Source organism: Anastrepha obliqua, chromosome 2, assembly GCF_027943255.1.
Source record: "Anastrepha obliqua isolate idAnaObli1 chromosome 2, idAnaObli1_1.0, whole genome shotgun sequence".
Taxonomy (NCBI): domain Eukaryota; kingdom Metazoa; phylum Arthropoda; class Insecta; order Diptera; family Tephritidae; genus Anastrepha; species Anastrepha obliqua.
In genome coordinates, this window is record NC_072893.1 from 99,906,948 (window position 1) to 99,932,383 (window position 25,436).

Genomic DNA, 25,436 nt, shown 5'->3' on the forward strand with positions numbered 1-25,436 from the left:
TCTTAGTAGGTAAAAATTGAATTAGTATGTTTCCTTCCGTATGAAGTTGTTCAATTGGGAAAAATGCACATAGTATGTATGTATATGTGACTTAATCGTTTCTCGTTTGTATCATCTTTTTCATGTTGTCGTATTTTACTTAATTTCTTTAATTATACGAGTACTCTTACTACTGGACCACTTATGAGCCTTATAAAATCTATAGTTTCGCTTGATATCGATGCTGTTTTGCCGAGATCTCTGCTTGTGTCTAAGATTAGATAATTTACAATTAGGTTAAATACTTCTTGTTACAGCTTCTGTAATAATAGGCTTAATAATAAAGTAATGAAACGAATATTTATAAAGTAAGTTTAAAGTCGCTCAAAAATCGCGTTGAAATCGGCAAGTCAGTTGCTCTTTAGTCCGAATCACTAACTTTAAACGATCCGACAACTTTTGTTCTGGTCTACAATACTTACCATTTGAACTAACGATTGTACAAATCATTGTACAAACTTATTATTTACTACCTATTAAACTTATTATTTGATAACTTTTGGAATTTGGGGAATTTCAAATGCAGATATTATTGACAAAATTTATATTTACATGGAGTTACCGAACAGCATATTGTGCAACGTAAACGCTTAAGAAACGGCAAAGGTTCGCCAAGAAATTACACTTTCAAATATTACTTAAAAACTACTCACGGAAATGTTTCAGTATGTAAAAAATTATTTTTGAGTACTTTTAATATATCAGTAGGCCGATTACAAAGTATTTTAAAATGTAAAAATATTGGAAGTGATTTGCGTGGATCTTTTAGGAAAATTAATGAAGAGAATAGAGAAGCCGTAAAAAATCATATTAAATCTTTTCCTCAATATTTTCCATTCTCATTACACAAGGTCTCATAATCCAAGTAGAAGGTACTTACACCCTGAATTAAATGTTACTAAAATGTTTAATTTATACGAGTACCTGGAAGAGTGTAAACAAAAAAATGTAAGCAATGTTAATACATACATTATATGTAGAAAATTTTTAAAAACGAATTAATTTACATTTTCATCACCCACAAAAAAAAACTTGCCAAAAAAGTTATCAATTGAATATTAAAATTAAAGCATCTTGTAATACGGAAGAAAAGGATTAACTCACGGAAGAGCATAATATTAATTTAAGATGTGCTGAATTGACCAGAAAATCATTAAAAGAAGATCAAGATTTGGCCCGAAATAATCCAAATGTATGTATATTTCGCTTTTTCATTCGACTTAGAAAAGGCGTTACATTTTCCAATAGGTTGTCATAATTTTCACAATAATGAAGTTTACATGTATGCCTGGGATGAAACTGTGGCATCGAGAGGTTCTCAAAAAGTAGTATCTTGTATATTAAAACACCTCAAAAATTTTAAAAATCAGAAACATATCGTAGCTTACAGCGATATGTGTACTGGGCAGAACAGGAATATAAAAGTGGCAGTAACATGGTTGAAAATTGTGCAGTCGGCAGATATTATTGACCATAAGTTTTTAGTATCAGGACATTTATTTTTGCCAAATGATAGTGATTTTGGAGTAATAGAAATTGCTTTGAGGAAAAATAATTTAATGTAAGTCCCCCAGGATTACTATTAAACCATAAGAACATGTCGAAAGAGTAACAAATGTATATAATTAACTAAAATGAAACGTGAAGATTTTTTTTTTCTAAAGGGTGGTTAAATTTCAAGGGCCGATTGAACCACACCTAAACGTCAAGCTTTTTTCTGCTTTTCATTTGACATTTTTCAATTTCAGACTAACTCAATTTGAACCATGGAAAGATACACAAACGAGCAACGCGTTAAAGTTATTCAGACATATTATGAAAACAGGCGTTCAAATCAAAATGCATATCGCGCCCTTCGTGATTTTTTCGGTCAATTTAATCGTTCAAATGTGCGTACAATCGGAAAGAGCAAACCGGGTCGGTAGGAGCATTATGATGATGAACATTATGCATAAAGGCTTGCATTTACACGCTTACAAGGTGCAATTGACTCAAGAACAAAAGCCTCTTGACCATTTCAATCGTCGTCAATGGTCAGAATGGTGGCAGGAAATGGCAACAGTGAATGACCAATTTTCGAAGAAAATCATCTTCAGTGATGAGGCACATTTTCACCTCAGTGGATTCGTCAATAAGCAGAATTGCCGCATTTGGGCGAATGATAATCCAAGACTGATTGCCGAAAAACCAATGCACCCACAAAGAATGACTGTTTGGTTTTGTTTTTTTTTTCCAAATTAAGGCCGGTCAGGCAGTTACTGTGTATAGTGTTCGCTATCATGAGATGGTAACGAACTTTTTATGGCCCGAATTGGAAGATCTGGATGTGGTTTCCACAGGATGGTGCCATTTGTCGCACAGCTAACGAAATAATGGCTCTTTTGCGCGAAAAATTTGAAGGCCGAATAATTTCACGTTGCGGCGATGTCAATTGGCCGCCAAGATCATGTGATTTGACACCGTTGGACTTCTTTCTTTGGGGTTATTTGAAAGAAAAGGTGTACGTCGATAAGCCAGCAAAAATTCAATAGCTAAAGGATGAGATAATTCGACACATTAACGGCATAGAACCCAATTATGCCTCAGCGTCATCGAAAATTTGGACCATCGGATGGAGGTGTGCCGCCGAGGCCGCGGCGGCCATTTGGCCGATACTTTGTTCCATATGTAATTGAGCCATACCAATATTATCATAATAAAGAGAAATGTTCACTAGACAGGACTAGTTTACTGGGGCGGCAGCCCTTGGGCGGGAAAAGCCCGAGTCATTCCGATAATGAGAACCGGCTGCCATGGGAATGTGAATGAATGTTTATATGTATTACCTTTATGGTTGATTTATAAATCAGTTCATATCCAGTATTTCTGAATTATTTAATTTATATTTTCATTTTATATTACTAAATTTCTAAATATCAAATATAAAAAAACGCACTACATTAAACCATGTATAATTAAAGTAATGTTAAAAAATTTTACCGAGCTTTCCTGATTTGAAATTGTGGCATAAATAAAAAGATTGTGCAAGGTGCGGAAAAATATGGCAGAACAAGGCTTGAATATGAATTCAATATACGCCACAAAAACCACATGAATTATCTCGTCGACTGTACTCATCAATTATGAGTCCCTCAGTAGCTTGAAATTTCTTATTAGCTAATCTCGAATCAGCGCTGACGCCATATCAGACTGTTGCAAATAATTTCTTTAAGAAACTTTTCCCATGTGCCCCATAAACTGCTTATACAATACTATAAAGTATTCCATTTGCGGTATAATCGCAAATATAAAACCAACTTTTAGCATTAAAACTAATTAGATTAAAATTTTTACTCAGAAAAATTAATAAAATTACTATTTTAAAACGAATTTCTGTACATAACACTCCAAACATAAGATCATCTTATAGCAAACGCTGCTTCGTTGACGGCATTTAAAGCGAAAATTTCGTAAAAACAGAGCTCAATATTTTTAAATTCCAGGTATGATATCTCGTAGGGTGTTATTAATCGGCTTAATACAAATTCATTGCAAATTATTAACGCAGCAAATCCAAATATCCAATAGCACTCGTCTATAGCAAATGATAAAACGCATAACAATGCTGAGCTGTACATTACAGATATACCAGACACAATCTTTTTGATTTTCATATGTTTCCAATGTGCAAACGTTGAAATTACGGCTAAGGTTGCTGCTCCGTATAAGAATATACCAGTCGTCACGTCCGCAAGTTGACATGCATCTTTTATAACCAAAATAGGAATTATATTTAGTTGAAACATAATTATTAAATCCCACACGGATGACTTAAAAAGCGAGCCATTAGGATTTGTGAAGGAGAGAATCCCCAGAATGCCACACAACATTTGTATTGCAAACATTCCTCGGCTAAGAGTTGCCTCCTCTTCTACCCATTTTAAAGCCCATCCCGAAATTATAATAATACATATATTTGCTGCACAGAGCACAACCCCACAACCAAAATTTTGAGAAAAATTCATTTCAATAGTTCATCGTTTAGAGATTAAGAAGAACATCGATACCTCGATACATCAACCAATATTGGAAGTACACGACCGATATTATGTATAGAATAACAACATAAAGTACGTTCACTTATGCAGTAATTAGCAATAAATCCACAATATTAATGTACATGTTCACAATGGTAGATTACCGGCAAAATAAAAACTAAATGAAATGAATGCCGGCAAAGAAAATAGGTCTGTAAATATATTGTAATTGTAATAAAATTTTTGTTAAATACATATTATTAATTATGGATTCATTTTACAGAAAAAAGCGAGTGTCCATAAACGTTTTGTCCTCTTATTACTTATTATAAAATGTAATATAGAATATCTCATGCGCATTGCTGCCATAATTTTTTGCAACCTCAGTAAACGTCGCTTACGGATTTGCTCCAACTGTTTATTGTGCTATTAAATAAGCTATTTTTTCTCTTTGTCTTTTCTTCATATCGTTAATAATAATTAAACAAACCAAAAACACCGAATATTCAACCAAAATAATTTGTTTAAGGAAAAACCTCCCAAAGCTGTATTAACAGCTGATTGTCAATTTTGCAGGTAATCTGCCATATGTGAACGGGTAGATAAATTTGGTCGATTTATAGGTGATTAATTCATTTGTGAACGAATTATAATGCCCATTTTATCCGCACTTTGTACTAAATTATCTTTTAGCAGATCCAGATACATCTCTTTATTCATGTTTCCCTCGATAAATGCTAAATTTCCGACATCTGAATAGGACAAGCAACCCCATACTATCACACTGCCCTCGCTGTGTTTAACTGTAAAGCGCAAATTACATGGTTGAACAGCGGTGTTTGGTTTTATCCAAACGCAGGATTTCCCATCAGACCTGAAAAGGTTAAATTTGCTTTCATCCGCAAAAACAACGGACTTCCAGAACGAAATGTCTTTGCTCAAATGTTGTCTGCAAAACTCTATTCTTTGTTTTCTATTACGAGCATTAATTAATGGCTTAATTCGGGCAGTCCTTCCATGAAAATTTTCTTCGCGAAGAACTCCGCGAACAGTTTCAGGGTTACAAATCTTGCCTAAGTATTTTTCGACTTCGTTCGTTAATTTTGGAGCTTTTAAATCCGGAAAATCGAGGAAAAATCCACCACTTATCTGCATCATTAAATATTTTATTTAGCGCAGATCTGCCTTATCTTCTATCTTGTTTTCGTGGCGAAACCTTTTTACAATGTGCTGGGCAGTTGAGGAACTATTAGCAACAATTTCTGCAATTTCTCTTTATAATGACGAATAACGTCTTCCCTTTTTTCAAGTGAGGTCCGTTTTCTCATTTTTCTTTACAAACATTTTTTGAGAATGACTTAAGTCGCTAAGCTAAACAGAAAAAAATACTTTTCGCCGTTTTTGCATTCTCAGAGAAAATAAAAAAAAACATTGCATCATTTAAGCTGTGAGCATATTTTGATGAGAAAACTATTTGTTTCTACATTTTTTTCAGCAAGCTTTGTTTTGTTATTGTTCTTTCTGCAGTGGTAAACAGTACATACCTACATATCTCATTACAAGTCGTATACATTTTCTTTATTAAATTTAATAAACATCGAGTCATATTCTTTTTTCTAAAAAAAGTATTACCTACATAAAGCTGTGAGTCACTGTATATAAAAAGTGGTTTTGCATGATCGATTTCATAAGTCGATCTTTTTAAGCTTGAGAGATTTCTATGTACTCGATAAATTTATAACCTATTCAATCGTATTACACACATCTGTGTCTGAGCCTATTTTAAGCCTCTGTTTACTATAAATATATTGGATATAAAGAATTGTGTCGCGATAGTTTATATTTATTAGCAAATTATGTATTTTCACAACTGCCTTATTTATTCGTTAACCTAAGGTACAAAAATATTAAAGTTGTAAATTATGAAAGTTGTATATGATTTTAAGTAGTGTTGTGAATAAGCACGGACAAATCGTTTGTGTAATTCTTATTTACGAATAAATATCATAATGAGAAGAAATACTGTGAGTATAACAACAAGTAAACATATATTTTGCTTAGTATTTATCTAGTTTACGGCCTGGATACCAAGATCGGTCAAAAATTGTCGAATGGGGGGTGGAGGGCTTTAGTGTAATACTGCATGAGCTTGCATGAGCAATTGTGGGTAGAGTATATTGATACATTTAATGAAGCTTGGAAATAATAAACTTTTCATTACTACCACAATATACTTGGATGTGGGGCGGAGGGGGCGTGAGCAAGAAAGAGCAATGTCACACCATTATAACTATGAAAGTCCGAACCTCCTAGGGTCCCTATAAAACCTCCAGACAAAGCTTAAAAAATAGGGTTTCTAGGACCGTATTTGCATCTTGTACTGAAATGTATAAAGCAATTCTGAACCCAACAAGCATTTAACTTAGGTTTTATAAATCATACTATTTATGAAAATGTTGTTTTATCGTAAAATTTATAAATGCCGCTGCCGAAAAATTGGCTGGGATTTTCTATAATGTAACATGGGTAATTTTAGGCAAGCTATAATGTCTTATTTAATGAAACTTGGTGGAAATGTTAGGGAGATGAACAACCTTAATAGCTCCCAATTAGTCCGGAAATAATAGTTTAATAATTATTTGCCTTCAAAGTGCCCTCGGGAACTTCACTATAGTTTAGTACATTATAATATGTATTTTTCTATATCAACACTTTCCAATTTTCAACGCGAATAAGAATTAATTGGAATTGAAAACAGTTAGTGTTGCCGGATGAATGCAAATGAATATAAAAATGTGAACAAAAATGAAGTTGTTGTTGCTGTAGCAGCATAAACATTCCCCATACTTACATACGGGGAATGCTGCTCGAGTGACAGTCCTTGGCCGGATATAAATCCGGGTCGTTTCGGTAACGTAGAACCGACTGAAAAGGAGTTCTTTGCGCCCACACGAAAAGGAGTTCTATGCCAAAATACTGAGTATTGCGTAACCGAAGTTGGACTTATAAGGTTTATTTTTTGGAAGCGCGGCCGAAGGACGTTCACGCGGCTAGTAGTTCTATACAAAAATACGGTGGATGCGTAGCCGAAGTTGGACTGGGGAGGGTGATTTTTGAAGCGCGGCCGAAGGCCGCCAACGCGGAAAATAGTTCTATACAAAAATTCTGCGGATGCGTAACCGGAGTTGGACTGATGAGCGTTATTGTTTTGAAGCAAGGCCGAAGGCCGCCCACGCGAAAAAAAATCCAAGTAAAAATTTTACAAATTTACAAAAACCCTCCTAGTCGACGCTCCTGTAAAATTCAATTTTATGTAAATTTATATTTTCGAAAAGGTTTCTCAATTCTAAACTAAATAAAAAAATACTGCAGATTTGCAAAGTGAACGTGTCTGCATGCGAACTTCGTTCTTATTTCAGCTGTCTGGCAACACCAACTTTTCGCTAAATTACACAACTTTAACAATAAATGACTTAAAAACTATAAGCATGCGGAGGGTACGGTTTTCAGTTTTAAGATGGGGATACACCTCTCTATCCCCTCTTACAATCTTTTTTTCAATTTTCAATTTTTCGCGAAAAATGTATTATTTTTATAAAAATTTTATTTTATAAAAATTTTTTTTTTTTGTAACACGTATATACATATGTATATTGTGAAACAAAAATGCGTCGTAGGTGATAATTTGGCCTAAAAATCGCGTGAATCTTATTCCAAATTTTCAGTATTTGTAAAAATATATGCTTAAAATTATTGGTCTATGGATAAGTTCGTGCGGTTTTACAACAGATGGCGTAACTTGATTATTATTCCATCGATCCACATTTCCAAACATTCATTGGAGAGCTACTGTCGTAAGGCACAAACGTCAGTATAAGTTTTTTATTTGAAGCGTAAACAACAATATTTTTACCACACTTGAAAATGTCGAATTTCGTGCCAAATAATGTGTTTTTGCGGGGAATTCTTCTTCATTATTTTAATATGAAGAAAAAAGCAGCCGAAAGTCATCGTATCTTGGTGGAAGTTTATGGTGAGCATGCTCTAGCTGAGCGAACGTGCCAGAAGTGGTTTGCACGCTTTAAAAGTGGTGATTTTGGCCGCGCCGCCAAAGTTCATGGATACCGAATTGGAGGAATTGCTCGATCAAGATCCGGCTCAAACGCAAGAAGAGGTTACAAAAACTTTGGGAGTTGATCAATCAACCATTTCCAAACGTTTAAAAGCCATGGGAATGATCCGAAATTCAAATTTCGAAAAAAACCGCACTACCTTATTCATAGACCAATAAATAAGCGTCACATGTGAAAATTTGGATTAAAAGATCGCGTGATATTTTATTCTAAACTTTCTCTATTTTTAAAAATATTTTTGTTTTTGTAACTTGTATATATGTACATGAAGGGTATGAAGCGAGCAGCGGCAGCTGTGATTGCTTTGCGGAATGCACGTTCGCCTGCGTGCACATCGGTGGGAATGGGGAGAGCGGCGAAGATGTTTTCAGTAAATTCCGCCAATCTGGTTAGCGATAGCAGAGGTCGCCAGGTTATGCTATTTATCAGACCTGCGCTAGCAATTGTAATATCAGGCGAGTTGCTGCAATTGCTCACTACCCTGTTGGGGACGTCGTCGTTTGTCTCCGCACTGGGATAGGACCCGGAAGGTTGTGGGTCGTTGGGGGAGTTGTGTTGCGCATGAGGGCGCCTTACCGTTGAGGTGTTATTGGTGGAGGCAGTTTGAAGTGCCGGCACTGAGAGCGGTAGCGCCGTTGAGGCAGGGTCCGCCTGATGGTGGGAGCAAAACGTGGCCACATACCTTGTGGACCACTCCTTATGAGTCTTAAGGCCTGAACAGGTCTTAAGATGGCACCACCCGTTGCACTTGTTGCACCTAACCGAGGTGGAGTTCGGGTGGAGCCGTTTGTGACAGATGCAGCAGTAAAATACCTCTGGTACGGGGTTGGGTTCGACGCCAGCCCTGAAGGGAAGTATGCGGAGACAGACGGACGTTTCCACGACAGGCGGTTCTACGTTACCGAAACGACCCGGATTTATATCCGGCCAAGGACTGTCACTCCAGCAGCATTCCCCGTATGGAAGTATGGGGAATGTTTATGCTACTACAACAGAAGTATTCGGAGCAAACGTGCTGCAAGGAATTGCTCCTGTGACAAAAGATTGGGGGTGAGATACGGTACACTAGACAGGGCTAGTTTACTGGGGCGGCAGCCCTTGGTCGGGAAAAACCCGAGTCATTCCGGTACGTAGAACCGGCTGCCATGGGATTTGGCTGGCATTGTCATGTATTTTGCTAAGTTTTTATGTTTGCATTTTCTATGTACGAATGAGTTAAAGTTTATTTATATATTTGTAGTTTTGAAAAATATGCTTGAAAAACGAAAATAAATATGACACATAAACGCATTAGGTTTGCATTTTAATTTAAAACCACATCATTTGGGTGTCCGAGTTCTTTATTGAGCCATTGTATATTTAGTATATATTAAATTCAGTTGTAAAGTGGTCGAAAGCAAACGGGCCAAACGCAACTGAAATGGTTCTATTTACTAGGAAACACAATATTCCGAAAGTAGTTCCTCCATCACTAAGGTACTCTCGATTAGGGAGGAAGCCCTCTACTTGGGATTAATACTAGACAGGAAACTCAATTGGAAGTCAAATGTCGAAGTAAGGAAAGCCACTATAGCACTTTAGTCCTGTAAAAGACGAATAGGATAAACTTTGGCACTTTCCCCTTACATTGTTAATTGGATTTACACAGCAATTGTAATACCAATCCTAACTTACGGCGTACTGGTATGGTGGGCGGCCTTAGAAAAGACTATAGATCATATACAAAGGATGGCCAGTCTTTGTATTAGTGGAGCCTTTTGAAGTATACCATACCTACAGATGCATTAAATATAATGCTGAACTTATTGCTAAACGAAATATTCGGTAGACAAGTGGCTGCCAAGTCAGTTCTCATATTAAGAGAAATAAACTCATTCAGAACCACCCATAAAGGTCATTCGACCATATTGGAGAAATTCGCCTGTATTCCTTGTAACACAGAGTTTTGATATACGAATTACATTAACTTTAACAAATCCTTTATTACAATTTTTCCCTCGAAAGAATATTTTGATAACGGCCTAATTGAACATAAAGATGAAATAAATATCTATACAAACGGCTCAAAATTAGATAATAAAGTAGGTGGACGGGTCTACTCTGAAAAACTGGAGATAAAGCTATCATTTCGTCCACCCGATTACTGTAGGGTATTTCAAGCGGAAGTTACTGCTATTAAGGGAGGACTCACAGCGATAAAAACGAGAGTAGTATCCAGTCAGTTTGCCACTAGAGGGAGTCTGGTCTCATACGTCGACGACTGCAAACGGCTATACAAACGGCTCAAAATTAGATAATAAAGTAGGTGGATGGGTCTACTCCGAAAAACTGGAGATAAAGCTATCATTTCGTCCACCCGATTACTGTAGTGTATTTCAAGCGGAAGTTACTGCTATTAAGGGAGTACTCACAGCGCTAAAAACGAGAGAATTATCCAGTCAGTCAGTTTGCCACCAGAGGGAGTCTGGTCTCATACGTCGACGACTGCACAATAATGGCGTCGGGCAATGACATTGATGGCCTATGCTCCAAGGCACGCCCGTGCGCAGACCCTCAGATTTAGGGGTCTGATATACTTTACTTATGTTTATAAATTTATGACACAGTACACGCTTAAGTCACAGTTTTGGATATGATGAATCATTGATTGGGGATAAGGATAAATGATAATCAAAAAAAGATTGAAATTAATTTATTATAATATGATTTATAATAACTCATCAATGATCTCATGCTTTATTCGTATATAATTTGTTTTCTCTGTACATCTAATCGATCTATGTCATTAGCTATTATAGATTTTATAGAAGTAATTGAACATATACTATACATTTATTACTACTTAAGTAAACACAAACAAAAACAATTTTTTTAAACTTCGTCTGGGTGGGGTTTCAACCCTGCAAACCCCCCGTGCGCACGGGCCTGCTCCACGGTAAACGCTTCTTCACTGCGAGGAATTTACAACTCTCTCCCACAAAATCCACGCGACCCATTTTACCACCTGGACAAAAGAGGTCAAGCTACAACTCAAGATGAAAGTCGATGATACACAAATTCCGAGGGTTAACAACCCCAAAATATTGGGAGTTACCTTTGACAGCTTGCTCTCCTTCTCAGCGCATACAACCGCTATTGCAACTAAAGTACAGAATCGCAACAAGGTTCTCAAGACGCTCGCCGGTAGCACTTGGGGCAAAGACAAGTAAATGTTGCTGTCGACTTTTAAAGTAATAGGCCGACCGGTTCTAAACCATGCTGCGCCTATCTGGTCGCCTGGAACCAGTGATTAGCAGTGGACGAAGCTTCAGACCTGCCAAAACACTGAATTAAGGACTGCGACAGGATGTCTTATGATGTCACCATTACAACACCATGAGGCCCTTATGCTGCCTGTTAAGGAGCATAACAAATTGCTCAGTAAGTAGTTTCTGCTAGGGTGCTACTGTAGGGCTCACCCATGCAGACACCTGATTGAGCCTGGGCCACCTCCCAGGCACATCAGGAGGCATTTCCTCAACTACGCGGACGAAATCCCAGACAAAACAGACAGACAGCTACTGGATCGGACAGTGTACAGACAGGCCATAAACGACATTCATCGAACCCAACCTGTCGAAACAGTTAGTTTCCTGGGCCTACCGTTAGATGAGCTAGATGAAGACGACCGGTAATTACGCTACACTGACAGGGCAGAGATACTGCTACAATAACAACAGAGCATTATCCACAAATGAAGTCTTCATTTACTCAGTCTGTCAAGCAGCCATAAAAGCATTAGAATCCAAAACGCACTCGTCAAAAACAGTCATAGAATGTTTTAATCTACTAAATATCGTGTCTCAATACTACAAAGTACACCTTAATTGGGTGCCAGGCCATAGGAATATAGCAGGAAACTGCAAAGCAGATGAACTTGGTCGAATTGATTCAACCCTTCATATCGAATTGGATAAAACGTTAATACCTATAGCCATTTCCACTAGCAAATTAATGATAGACAGAAAAACTATTAAAATAGTAAATACAAAATGGCAACACCTAACAACATGCTAATTGAGCAAATTGACATCTCCGAAACTCAACAGTGGTCGTTCGAAATGCCTGCTAAAACTCAATAGAGAGAATACAAGAACATTGATAGGTGTTTTAACTGGTCATTGTCCAATAGGTAATCATGCAAGAAGACTGGGAGTTCCATACTATGATTATTGAAGAATTTGCTACAATACAGATGAAGAGAAAACTATTAAACATCTCCTTTGTGAGTGTGAAGGATTAGCTAGAAAAAGACTTCACACGCTTGGTATTGCATTTTTAACAGATATAGCGAATATAGCGCATCTTAAACTAACGAAGTAAAGCTCTTTTATAAAAGCCACAGGATGGTTTGAAAGGGATCCCATAATGTAAGGAAGAAGTTCTAGTGGTATCACAATGAACCTACGACAGGTCATTTTGGCAGTCACATGGCCTACTTACCTACCTAAGGCCATACTTAAATGTAAGAAAATAAAAAATAAATCAAACTACTTATAATGTTATTCTGAAGTAGTAATGCGTAATACCAAAAATAATATTAAAACCAGATACATTTTGTTATGACCTATCCGATTCTCCAAAAATGTGCGCGAAATATTTTATTATGTTACCCCAGAAAAAATATAAGAAAAAAAGGTAGTTTTTTCCTATGGAAAATTTATGAAAATGAACGACTGCCGGCTGAGCTATTCAAACATATCTGCGAGGAGCTGGTAAGGGGCATGCTCTGCCCAATCCACAAGAAGGGTGATTCAGCAATCTGTGATTGAAACCTACTATTCAAACATAGCTGCGAGGAGCTGAAAATGAACGACTGCCGGCTGAGCTATTCAAACATATCTGCGAGGAGCTGGTAAGGGGCATGCTCTGCCCAATCCACAAGAAGGGTGATTCAGCAATCTGTGATTGAAACTCACTATTCAAACATAGCTGCGAGGAGCTGGTAAGGGGCATGCTTTGCCCAATCCACAAGAAGGGTGATACTGCAATCTGTGGTTGAAACCCACCATCACCCAATTGAGTGGAGCTTATCAGTGTGGCTTTAGAACTGGAAAAACTACAATTGACCAGATATTCACATCAAGAAAAGTCTTCGAAGAGACTCATGAGAGGCTAATCGACACACACTGTCATCAAACAGTCGGCGCACTCGCGTATCGGCGCCCACGTCAGTGTTGAAAACTATGATTTCGAGATTGTAAAAGGCTTCGTTTATTTAGGAACCAGCAACAATATCGATAACAATGTCAGCCTAGAAATCCAACGTAGAATCTCTGTTGCCAACAAGTGCTACTTTGGACTAAGTAGGCTATTGAGTAGTAAAGTCTTCTCTCGACGATTAAAACTCTCATCATGCCCGACCTATCGTATGGCGCGGAAACTTGGATGATGACAACATCCATTGGGGCGTCATTTGGAGTGCATGAGAGAAAGATTCTTCTAAAGATTTTTGGTCCCTTGCATGTTACCGACGGCTACTACCGTAAGCGATGGAACAATGAGCTGTATGAGCTTTACGACGCAATAGACATAGCGCAGGGAATAAAGATCCTGCGGTTTTGTTGGCTGAGTCATATCGCCCGAATGGATTTAAACGCTTTGAAAGTGTTCGATGCGGTACTAGCTGGTGGTAGCAGAGGAAGAAAAGGACTTGGCTTCACTTGGTGTTTGCAACTGGCACCGCACAGTGCGGCCGATTCCCGAAAAGCTGGCCAAAACTCAAAAAATTAAGTAATTGATTCAAAATTTCTTACTCGGGGGTTGTCGGGGTCGCTGACGAATTTGATCTTAAAATTTTGAAAAAAATTGCAAAAAATGTATCTACGTATTGCTGCAGCTAAAAATTTTGTGTCGAGGTATTGATATGTACTAAAGATTTCTCGTATTTTACTAACCTTCCGAAGATGATTCCATTTGGTTTTGTTCAATTTACTCCATTACAAAATCTTTCAAATGTGTACAACTTTCACTATTCATCGACAGTAATACGATGCTCAAACGAAGGCCACGTTGCGACTGAAAATACAGAGGATACTTAGGGTACAGGACGTTGCTATGAACAGTTTTCACTACTCAAGGCATTACTGTAGCCAACCCAAAGACAAAAAAACTCTATCTAGAAACTTTTTTTTTCGACTTTTGGCCAGCTTTTTGGGAATCGGCCGCACTGTGCACCGGTTAGCACGAGAAAGAAACGACTGGAAAACTTTAGTTAAATTCGGCCAAAATTGCTTAAGCCGTTATCGAAATTGAAAATTCGTAGGCATATTTGAAGAAAAGAGTCGCTTAAAGACATGCAAAAAATGCAGCTGCATTAAAAGGCTATGGTAATGGAGGAATGACAGAATATACCGAACTTATAGGGCGACGTTGTCCATTTCATGAAAGAGCGCCTGGAAAATGTGTTTGAAGCTAATGGTAATCGTACCAAATATTAAAATAATCAAAAAATAACGTATTCACACAATGTATTTAAAAAAAGCCCCTGTTAAAGTTTGTAAAAACAGTTGCTTGATAGTGACGGAATAGTGTGTTATATGTTTTTGGATTATGTGTACAAGTTTATGGACGTGGTTATAAATTGCTCCGCGAAATATCTACTAAAACCCGGTGAAATATCGCGGATATTTGATAAATAAACGAGTTAACGACTCCAAATATCAAAAGTTCTAAAGTCGCTAAGTTCCGCGCAATATCTACTAAAGCCCGGTGAAATATCGCGGATATTTCATAAATAAACGGGGTAATGATTTTAAATATCAACAGTGCAAAAATCGCTAACTTGCACTTTGCAACACCCAACCTACAAAAAAAAGAACATGAATAAACAAAACTAGTGCAAGTTTACCAATATCGCATTAAATTAGTGCACTCTGCTCCGTGTGAGCGTAAGCGCTCTCACAGTGTAACTGCAATTCTAATATTATATATTGGGCTGGCAACTAAGTAAATTGCGAAAAAGTTTTTTGATGGGTTGCGTAGTTTTCGTTGGGCGTTCGTTGAAAAATGGAATATCAAAAGGAACAATTTCGTGATATTTTGCAAGCTCCTAAAGGTGTGCTGTTTATAGTGACGAAGCCTTAAAAGAACGGCAGTGTCAAAATTGGTTTGCCAAATTTCGTTCTGGTGATTTTTCACTCAAAGATGAAAAACGCTCTGGTCGTCCAGTTGCAATTGATGACGCTCTAATCAAAGCAAAAATCGATTCGGATCGTCACAGTACAACACGTGAGATTGCAAAGAAGCTTCATGTACTGAAAATGACTTAAAACAACTTGGCTATGTTCAAACTCACGAACTGAAAGAAACGCATTTAACGCAACGCATTAATAGCTGCGATTTGCTCAAGAAACGTAATGAAAATGATCCATTTTCAAAACGACTGATAACTGGCGATGAAAAATGGGTTGTTTACAACAATATCAAGCGTAAAAGATCGTGGAGCAGTCCAGGTGAACCAGCTCAAACAACATCAAAAGCTGATATTCATCAAAAAAAGGTTTTGTTATCAGTTTGGTGGGATTACAAAGGAATTGTCTACTTTGAACTCTTACCACCCAACCGAACGATCAATTCTGATGCCTATATTGAACAACTAAAGAAATTAAACAATGCAGTTGAAGAAAAGCGACCCGATTTCACAAATCGAAAAAGTATTGTATTCCATCATGACAATGCAAGGTCACACACATCTTTGGCCACTCGGCAAAAATTTTTCGAGCTTGGTTGGGATGTAAAAATTTCAATAATGATGATGATGTCAAATCGTGCCTGATTCAGTTTATTGCTAATAAGAACCAGAAGTTTTATGAACGTGGGATTATGATGCTGCCTGAAAGATGGCAAAAGGACATTGATCAAAATGGCAATACATTACAGAACAAAGTTATTTAGTTTCACGAAAAAATTGTCTTTGATTTTCGAAAAAAATCCGCAAATCCATAGTTGCCAACCCAATATAATCAACCGCACAAATCCTGTGCTCTCACGCGAGTAATAATTTGAACTCCAATAGATGGAAAAAACAAAGTACTTCCTTTTTTCTCCGCTGAATTGCAATTGATTTTTTATTGTTAAAAATGTTTAAATGAAATGATATAAATTAATTACAAAATTGCTTATTCTGTATTTTAATAATAAACCAATTTCTTAATAATTTTAGTTTTCTTATTGTCTAAATGTTAGTATTGCTTAATTAGCATTTTGCAAGTTTTTTGTTAGTTCGGCAATTAATTCTTCAGTATTAATTCTTAAGAATTCTGTATTTATTTTGTTTTTCATATTTTAATTCAATTTCTTAATAATTTTAGTCTCTTTACGTTTAACCTTGGTGGTTTGGTTGGTGGTTGTGTTGTTGTTAGTGTTATGAGGGTTTCCATAACTTGCATGAAAATGAGAGGCAAGGAAATCGATAAAACACACACTCTACTTTAACAATATTAACAACAAACAGCTATTCTTACGCTCGCAACACTAAGCTTATATATTGGCTTATATATTGGTTGAGTAAATCGTCGTTAGATAACAGATTTAACATACTGCATCAAGGGAACGAATTACAAGGGACTGAAAATGAAGAAACGCAAACTCTTAATTCAAAAACAACAAAGCATAAATACGTACCAAAGCTACCGCCTATCCACATACGTACAAAAAGTACAAGTTTTAAGCACTTTTATTAACGCTCTTAATGAACGTATACAAAATAAGTACGAACTAAAAGTACTTAAGAATAAGAATGAAATAAAGATATAAACGAAGGAATCTACGCACTATACAGGAACAATAACACTACTTAAAGAACGAATTACTCAATATTGCACATGCTGACCAGAGGAAGAGAAAGGGTTTCAAGTAATTTCGTGTAATATGTATCATTCTACCGACCTAAATGATATTAAGTTTGAACTCCCTGAATACGGTCATGAAGTAATTAATATCTTTAACATCATTAAAGGCGTTATCGTCTGAGTATACAGTTGCCGAGAGTAGACGTGTCGAACTTGTGCTCTAAATAAACAAACAAATTTAAAGTATCAAATTAAACCAAAAGTTACCGTGACTAGGTACAAGCGATTGGATACCCGTTCTGGACATCAGCAAAATCACTTGAAACTGCATTATCGTCGCCAAATCAAATAGGGCTACCATTTAAATAAAAAATGAATTTGCAAAAAACACCTCCATCGGGTGGTGGAAATTCGTTAAAAAATCGAGACACCATTAACACACCACCACCTAGAGGTGGAAACGTATTAAGAAAACGAGGAAATATAGAGAAAGCAGAAATTAAAAACTTATCGAAACAACTACAAAATATACAACAAATCTGCGCTGAATTTAAAAATGAGCTACAACACCTGAAAATAGAAAAAGCTTAACTAAAATCATAAACTTTATTCACTTGTAAAACTAACAGTATATAGCAAAATAAAACTCCACCTTAATATGAAACCGATGAAGAGGAGCTAGAAAAGCGACGTATCCACGACAGTCGGTTCTACGTTACCGAAACGACCCGGATTTATATCCGGCCAAGGACTGTCACTCGAGCAGCATTCCCCGTATGTAAATGTGGGGAATGTTTATGCTGCTACAACAACAACAAGCTAGAAAAGCGACCTTCTAAAAGACGGCGTCCTTCTAAAAAAATAGGCTCAAATTCAAATTATAATTAATTATCATTATTATCAATAAAATACTAAAAGATGATTAAAAAGCTCAACGTTCGCCACCAATTATGGTAACAGTAGAATGTGAGAACGAAAACAGATATGTTTCTACTCACATTCGAATCAACTGAAGATATAAAAAAAACTAAAACAAATCTTGCATGCGGTTGTCAAAATTGAAGCGGTTAAACAAACAACATTAATACCTCTATGCAAGTCATGTCAGTCCTACGGATGCACTCAAAACTCTTGCTGCAAGCAGCCAAGCTGCGTAAAATGTTCGCAGAAGCACAAAACAATCGACTGCACAAAACCAAGGGAGCAACTGCCAAAATGCCGCAACTGTGGAGAAGCACATCCTGCTAGATACAAAAGCTGCATATTAGCTAAAGAATTACAAAAAATTCGCGATACAAAAATTGGACAGCGGGAATATAACCATGAGGCTGAGAGCGCAATTAGAGGAATTGAAAAATAATAAATATGAAGCTAGTACAAAAACAATATCACATAAACCAAGATTAATTACAGCACCAAGCGACCTACCAACCTACTCACAGGTGGCAAAAATTAACGAAAATGCCACTACACATGAAGAAAATATGTTTTCAAAAATACTGGCGAAATTAACATAACAACAAGAATTTAACAAATCACTTGAGTAAAGGTTGCGGCGATTTTAATGCTAAACATATCTATTGGGGATCTGGGCTAACAACCACTAAAGGAAGGGAGCTCTTCAAGGCGCTTCAACAAACAAACTGTAGCACTGCATCTTCATGGTTGCCACCGTATTGGCCAACTGATCCACAAAAAAATCCGGACTTTACCGATTTCTTCATCACCATAGGAGTCTCCAGTGCATATTTTAATATTGAAAAAAGGCTAAAAATGAATTCAGCTCACTCGCCAATCTATCTAACTCTCAGCAAAACAGTAATGTTAAGAGATCCAGTTCTCAAACTAACTAGTCAATTCACCGACCGGGATTATTTTGGCAAAATGTTAAAAGAATCTGAACAATACGTTTCGAATGCACAATAACAACAAAGATCGATGACGAAGTTTTAAAACTGACAAGAGAAATACAACACTCTGTTTGGCGGAGCACACCTTTGGCACCGCTGGCGACAAATACACCAAAGATATAAAAGAAATGGTGTTAAAACGCGAAAAATTCGGCGTAGATGGCATCAAACCAGATCACCCGTTGATAAAGCAGCTTTGAACAAAACAGCGACAGTTTACAAACTATGTAAAACAATTGAATAATAAAAGAGAGAGAATTACTCACTATAGAAATGCACCAAAAAGCTTAAACAGCCAGCTAGCCATAATCCACTAATCAAAATAGACAATGACGTATAGGCGAAAACTAACACAGAAAAAGCAAACATATTTTCAGACTATCTATCAACAATCTTTACACCCAACAGTGACTCATCACCACTACCTAATAATGATGGCATAGCCAACGGTAAAGATGGCGATATAGTACCCATAACTGAGGATGAGATGTACGACGAAATACAAAAGTCAAAGTCGACGAAATCTTCAGGGTTTGATTTAATAACTGCCGAAGTCCTCAAACAAGTTCCTCAAAACATTATTGCAAAACTAACCAACATAATGGACGCTTCCTTTAAGCTGCAATACTTCCCAATTTATTAGAAAATAGCTGATGTTATCATGATTCAAAAACAAGGAAAGCCCTCAAATGATGTAGGATCATATTGACCAATATCACTGTTACCCATTTTATCAAAACTGTTGGAAAAATTTTTCATAATGCGCCTGAACAATATCATACATAAAAAATCAACAAATAATAACAACACACCAATTTGGATTCCGCGCACATCGCTCAAGAATTGACCAAATTCACAGAATTACTCGTATCATCGAGAATACATTTCAAGAAAAAAGCCTGTTCTGCCGTATTTCTCGATATCTCTAAAGCATATCATGCTGGCATGCTGTGGAAAATAAAGAAAAATCTACTCAAACTCGGCTTAACCGTCAAACACCAACAGACCTTGCAAAACCTATGTATCATAGTTAATTGTCAACTAATCGTATTTGTCACTGCTTGTTTGTCTTGTCACTCGTTTTGAAAGCTATGTATATTATATTTCTTCTAAATGAGGCCATCATGCCCTCAATCTTCAATATCACTCTCGTTCCATCTCGTTAATTAAATTACTTATTGCCTAACGACAGATGAAATATTTTAAGAAAGGTACAAAAAAGTAAAAATGTTTTTGTTGCTGTAGTTGTTTTTCCAAAAAATTTGAAGTTTTTTATTAATTCCCTTTAAATGCTGTGAATAAATATGAATCAGTACAAAAAAGAAGTCAAAGATAAATAATGAGTGCTAGTTTTTCTATTGAAATTGAAAAATTGAATTTATTTTCAATGTCAAAACTCATTCTTGAGATATTGTATATAATTCATAATATGACATGTACGGTACCTTATAAAGCCCCTGAATATAATTTTAGCCGTTTAAAATTTACGGGATGCAATAGTATGAATATCCCAGTTAATGAAATTGTGGAAGTAGAGGTGACAAGTGTAATTTTTCCACTTAATTTAAATAAATTTCTACTAGATTTTTTGAGACTTTACATAATTAATTGCGTTGCTAAAAGTAATTGGACAAATTTTAAAGCAATTATTTTTAACGCAACTAGCTTACCCGTCACGCGTTATTGGGATCTCAGAAGAAAGCTAATTCTAAAAAACTCGTCTGAAACTCAATGTACAGGGTGAACGATATGAAGTGTTACCAACTTCGCACTGCTTGTATCTGTAAAACAGCTCATGACATCAACGTCAAAATTGTTCTAATGACAGTTCAATATATTGTTTATAAGCCATCAAAAGCATTTGCGTCTGGGTTTTGTTGAATTTTTTTTTCGTGTGATTGCGTTATATAATATTTGGCTGGAAAATCACAACCAGCCATTGTTTGTGAACTAAGTGCCCTCAAAGTAAATCGCACTATAAAACGTTACAGTGATACTGGTAGCATTGCAAAACGCTATGGAAGTGGACCAAAAAAAACCACAACAACTGCTGTCCACCAGTAAACGGGTTCACTGTTGTGTCTGTTGGGCCTTGTTTTAGACATGGCTACATGGCTTCATAGCTTGCTTAGCCTTCTCAGTTGCATCGCCAGTGAGTATTACATCTGCAAACATGACTTCGATAATCTCAGTCTCCATTGAGTTAACCTTGTGTCTCGTATGTATTTGGCAGCTTTGGTTCTCCGTTCTTCCCTATTACGCAAATTATGCTGACTAACGGACCATTTCGTGGAGCGAACATGATTGGAACTCACGAAGGTAAAGTCTATTATCGATCCCGTTCCCGCCTTAAATTTGTCCGTGGGCATCCCCAGTTCACAGCCCAAGCGTTAAAATCCCCAGCTACGGCCACAGGGTTATGGTCCTAATATCTTGGGCGAGATTCTCTAGGAAGCTGGTAGCTTCAAACAGAGTTAAGCTGGGCGGTAGGTAGCAGCTATGTATCTTCAATAAGCGCTCGTACAAATCCGCGGGCTGCATTCACGCTCATCAATCGGGAGCTATTAATCGAGTTCTAGAGTTCCAGATCTACAGTGTACAGTTTCAGATCGATGACTTGCTTGTAATATCAAAGGCCAAGCCATTGTCTTCTTGGTGTTTATAGGGTTCACTGAGTATAGCAACATCTATTTTGTGTTCCCGCATTATTATTATTTTTTTTTTTTTTGGAGGTGAGGTTGGGTTAAAAATACCTTCATGTGTGTGGTGATTCCACTAAAAATATCCCTCCTCTTCTCTTGGATTTTTACCTCCACCCCGGCACTGCTTCCGTATTGCTTCGAGGTAGAGGGCCAAGACGGCGTCCTAAGAAGGACACTTACTTACTCACCCTACGTCCAGGGTCGCTTGTTTTGAGAAACCTATGCTTAATGCTCTTCAGCATAGCTTTCCATTTCGCGCTTCTTTTTTCGGATAATATCCTCCATAAAATTTGCGACGGCATTCCATTTTTCTTCGTCTATCATCATTTTCTCGATAATTTCTTCAGGTGTAAATACACCAATGGCTCGTTGCAGACCTGTTCTCTCTAAGTTCCACCTCTCGCATTTAAAGAAGGTGTGCTCCGCATCATCATACTCAGTATATCCATATATGCAGTTTGGTTGGCTCACTTTTTCCATTCCCCACAAATACTTGCGAAAGGACCCATGTCCGGACAAAAACTGTCTGAGGTAATAGTTAACTCCCCGTGCTTTCTTTCTACCCACTTTTTTAGATCGGGTACTAGTCTCGCATACCGTTCAGAGTTTCATCTTGCCTGCCAAAGTGTGAGCGTTTGAACTCTAATATCGGAGAAACGTGGTACTGGGATTCCTATATTTTTTGCCTCCCATCTCCGTTTGCGCTCTTGTGCTAGAATATCTATAGGGATGGTTCCGCTGATAACTAACACCGCTGCTTCAGATACTGTTCTGTATGACGAAGCCACTCTGAGAGCACAGGTGCGTTGCACAGATTGCAGAATTTTCCGCCGGCATTGCACCCTTAGCGAATCTGCCCATATTTCGCATCCGTATAAGAGAATCGAGTTCGTCGTGTCCATTAAAAGTTTTCGCTTGTTCTGCGTTGGACCTCCAAGGTTTGTCATGAGCTTACTTAACATGCCGCTTACCTTGGCAGCTCTTGTGGCAGCGTAGTTTATATGCGCCCAGTAGGTTAGCCTTGTGTCTAATTGCACTCCTAGGTACTTAACCACTATTTTTGTCGATAAAGTGGCATCAAGTACTTGTATGTCTACTTCTATTGGGATACGTCTGTTCGTTAGAAGGATTAACTCTGTTTTCTCTGTGGTCAACTTTAATCCATGGTCTTCTAGCCATGTCTGGACTCGGATCATCACCTGATTTAACTTCCTTTTGGCTTCGTCGGTGTTTCGGGCGATAATTACAGCTGCAATGTCATCTGCGTATCCCACTAAATGCACATCCTCAGGCATCTCTATTCGAAGGATTTCATCGTAGCTTATATTCCATAGTTCAGGTCCAAGTATTGATCCTTGGGCCGCACCTGCTGTTATTTGTTTAGTCTTACACCCTTCTCGCGTTTCGTATAAGAGCACGCGATTGCGGAGATAGTTACGAATAATCTTCAATAGATTATTCGGGATCTAGAATTTTACCTTTAAAGCTTCAATTGCGTTGTCCCAACTTAAACTGTTGAAAGCATTTCTAATATCCAGTGTGGCTAGTAACACTAAGCGTTTGGAGTATCGATTACCTGCCTGGGCATGTTCTACGCTAGCTATTACATCTTGGATGGCTTCTAAGGTAGATCTGCCACTTTTAAAACCATGCTGCCTGTCGGAGAGGCCGCCACTGTTCTCTACGGCTTCGCTAAGCCTATGCTTTATCAGTTTCTCAAAGAGTTTTCCTGCGCCTGCATGAGTAGGTCTTAAGCTTTCACACTGATTAAGGTTTAGTTGCAAGATCTTCATATCTGTCGTATTTCTTTCATATCTCTCTGATATTGTGGCCACTTGCTGCTGGTCATCGCATGTCCTGTGTCGCGTACATTTTTCTTGCATATTATACAGCTTGCTGCTTGTATGCAGTTTTTTGCCTGTTGTAGCCGCATTTGTACTGACGCTAGTGTCGACGGCTGGGCTTTTAAAGCTTGCTGCCACATGCCCATATTCCATGCATTTGAAGCATCTTTTTGGCTCTATTTTCTCTCGTATGCGACGAATTACAAGGCCTATTCGGATTTTGTTAGCTTCAATCAGCTCGGTAGCGGTCTCCGGTGTTACTCCTAGCGTCGCTGCTTGCGTTCTTCCGTAGGCTTTTCGTAGACCCAAAATAGCTGATACAGATACAGTCTGTGCCAGAAAAAAGGAACCGAGACTATTCATGAAGTATAAAACATGAAATTATGTACAAAACTACGAGTCGCAATTGCTCAATAAGCCGTGTAGTTTTCTTCGATATCGAGTATAGCCTGCCATCTTCTTCATGCTTTGAACCCGTTTTTCTGCGCAGCTCGTCGACAAACAGGACAAGATTTTGCGAACTTGACGCACGAGTTGCTTTAAATCATGGACTGGCTTTCCGGCAAGATGCGTTTTCATAGTTCCCCACACATTTTCAATGGGGTTGGACTCTGGGGACTGGAAAGGCCAGTCCAATACTGTGACGCCATTTTCTTTTTTTTTTTGTTTCTCAATGTGTTTTTTGAGAGCAGTGGTTTTGATGATGTGAGGCGATAGGATATGTTCGCCTCCTTCAGTCGACGTTTGATGATGTTGATACTCACATCTTTTCCCTTAGCAAGACTGATTGTGCTTGGCGTAGTCACAAAGAAGGGTCCCGCTTAAAAATTTGGACAATTGATCGTCCATTCTGTTTTGAGAATTGATCGTATTCTGCTTTTTAGTCGTCACTCGCTTCAAGCCGCGCTCGGAAAAGTCATCAACATTTTTTACATCTTATACCCTGATTCCGCATCACAAACCACTTTTTTGATTTTTGAATTACTTTTGCAGCCGCGGCGTAAGATAATTTCGGTCCCTTCGAATGCGTGCATAAAAGTACCACCTCGAAACGCTTCGCGTATTTCTCACTCATTTCTGTTTGGTTGTGTTTACAGGATATTTTCAAAAGACAATAATCTGAGTTAGCACTGGTGTCGTAGCCCTTGAATGGGACTATTATGCAGCAAAAAGCAGAACGAAATATATCGCGAAGTTACAAAAAAACCACCTTGTTTTCTGACACAGACTGTACGTCAAGCTCATTAAACTCTCTTGCTATTTGTTGTCGTTGGAGCTGCGACCCAGGTCTACAGGACTCTGGTATCACAACTCCTTATAGCGGCAGTAATATTACAACTGCTGGAACCTACTGCAATATCAGCAGAGGTGCAGTCACTGGCTTACAAGCTCACCGCGCCCGCCGCTGGTAGCAACTGCTTCTTCCACTGACGTTTGGGCTGATATCCTTTATTGGACCCCAGCATTGGTTTTTTTTATGGTAAACCAACCCTTACTTTTATGCCTACTGCCAGCCACTCCAAAGGTATGACTTAAGAAAGGACTCGTATAGTGTGAGCATGTGTAGACGACTCGTGGATGTATGTATTTGCACGATCACACAATATGAGGACTTTTTTTCGTCTTCGCTGGACATACCGCACGTCCTGACAGGTCGCGCTATGATCATGGACACGCTCCAAAAAGATCTCTGCTCTTCCTGCCAGGGGAATCGTGTTGCCCATGAGGAGGGTTTCCTAAGAGAATTTTTGCCAACCACACAAACATTTAGCTTTCTGATAAAAAAAATTAAGAGAAAACGATCAAAATATTTAGGTTAGGTTGGAATGGTTGCCCAAGGAATGAGCTCACTTGGAAAGGATTCGTCCTTTATGATACATTTATGAAGGAGATGAGGTGAAAGAGAAAAACCGATGTGATGTAAGGAGAGGGCGGAGAGAGGTGGTGGCGGGATGGTTAGG

General features: G+C 37.8%; 1 protein-coding gene across 3 annotated transcripts in view; it reads left to right on the forward strand.

Moving 5' to 3' along the window:
- Positions 1–5,819: 5,819 nt before the first annotated feature.
- Positions 5,820–25,436, forward strand: part of LOC129238791 (protein trapped in endoderm-1) — an 84,040-nt gene continuing 64,423 nt past the window's right edge. For 2 of the 3 annotated variants that reach the window (XM_054873975.1, XM_054873974.1), the window contains exon 1: positions 5,820–6,079. The gene's annotated coding sequence lies outside the window, so the exon portion shown is untranslated. The remainder of the gene's footprint in view (positions 6,080–25,436) is intronic. The other variant, XM_054873976.1, reaches the window with a different exon arrangement.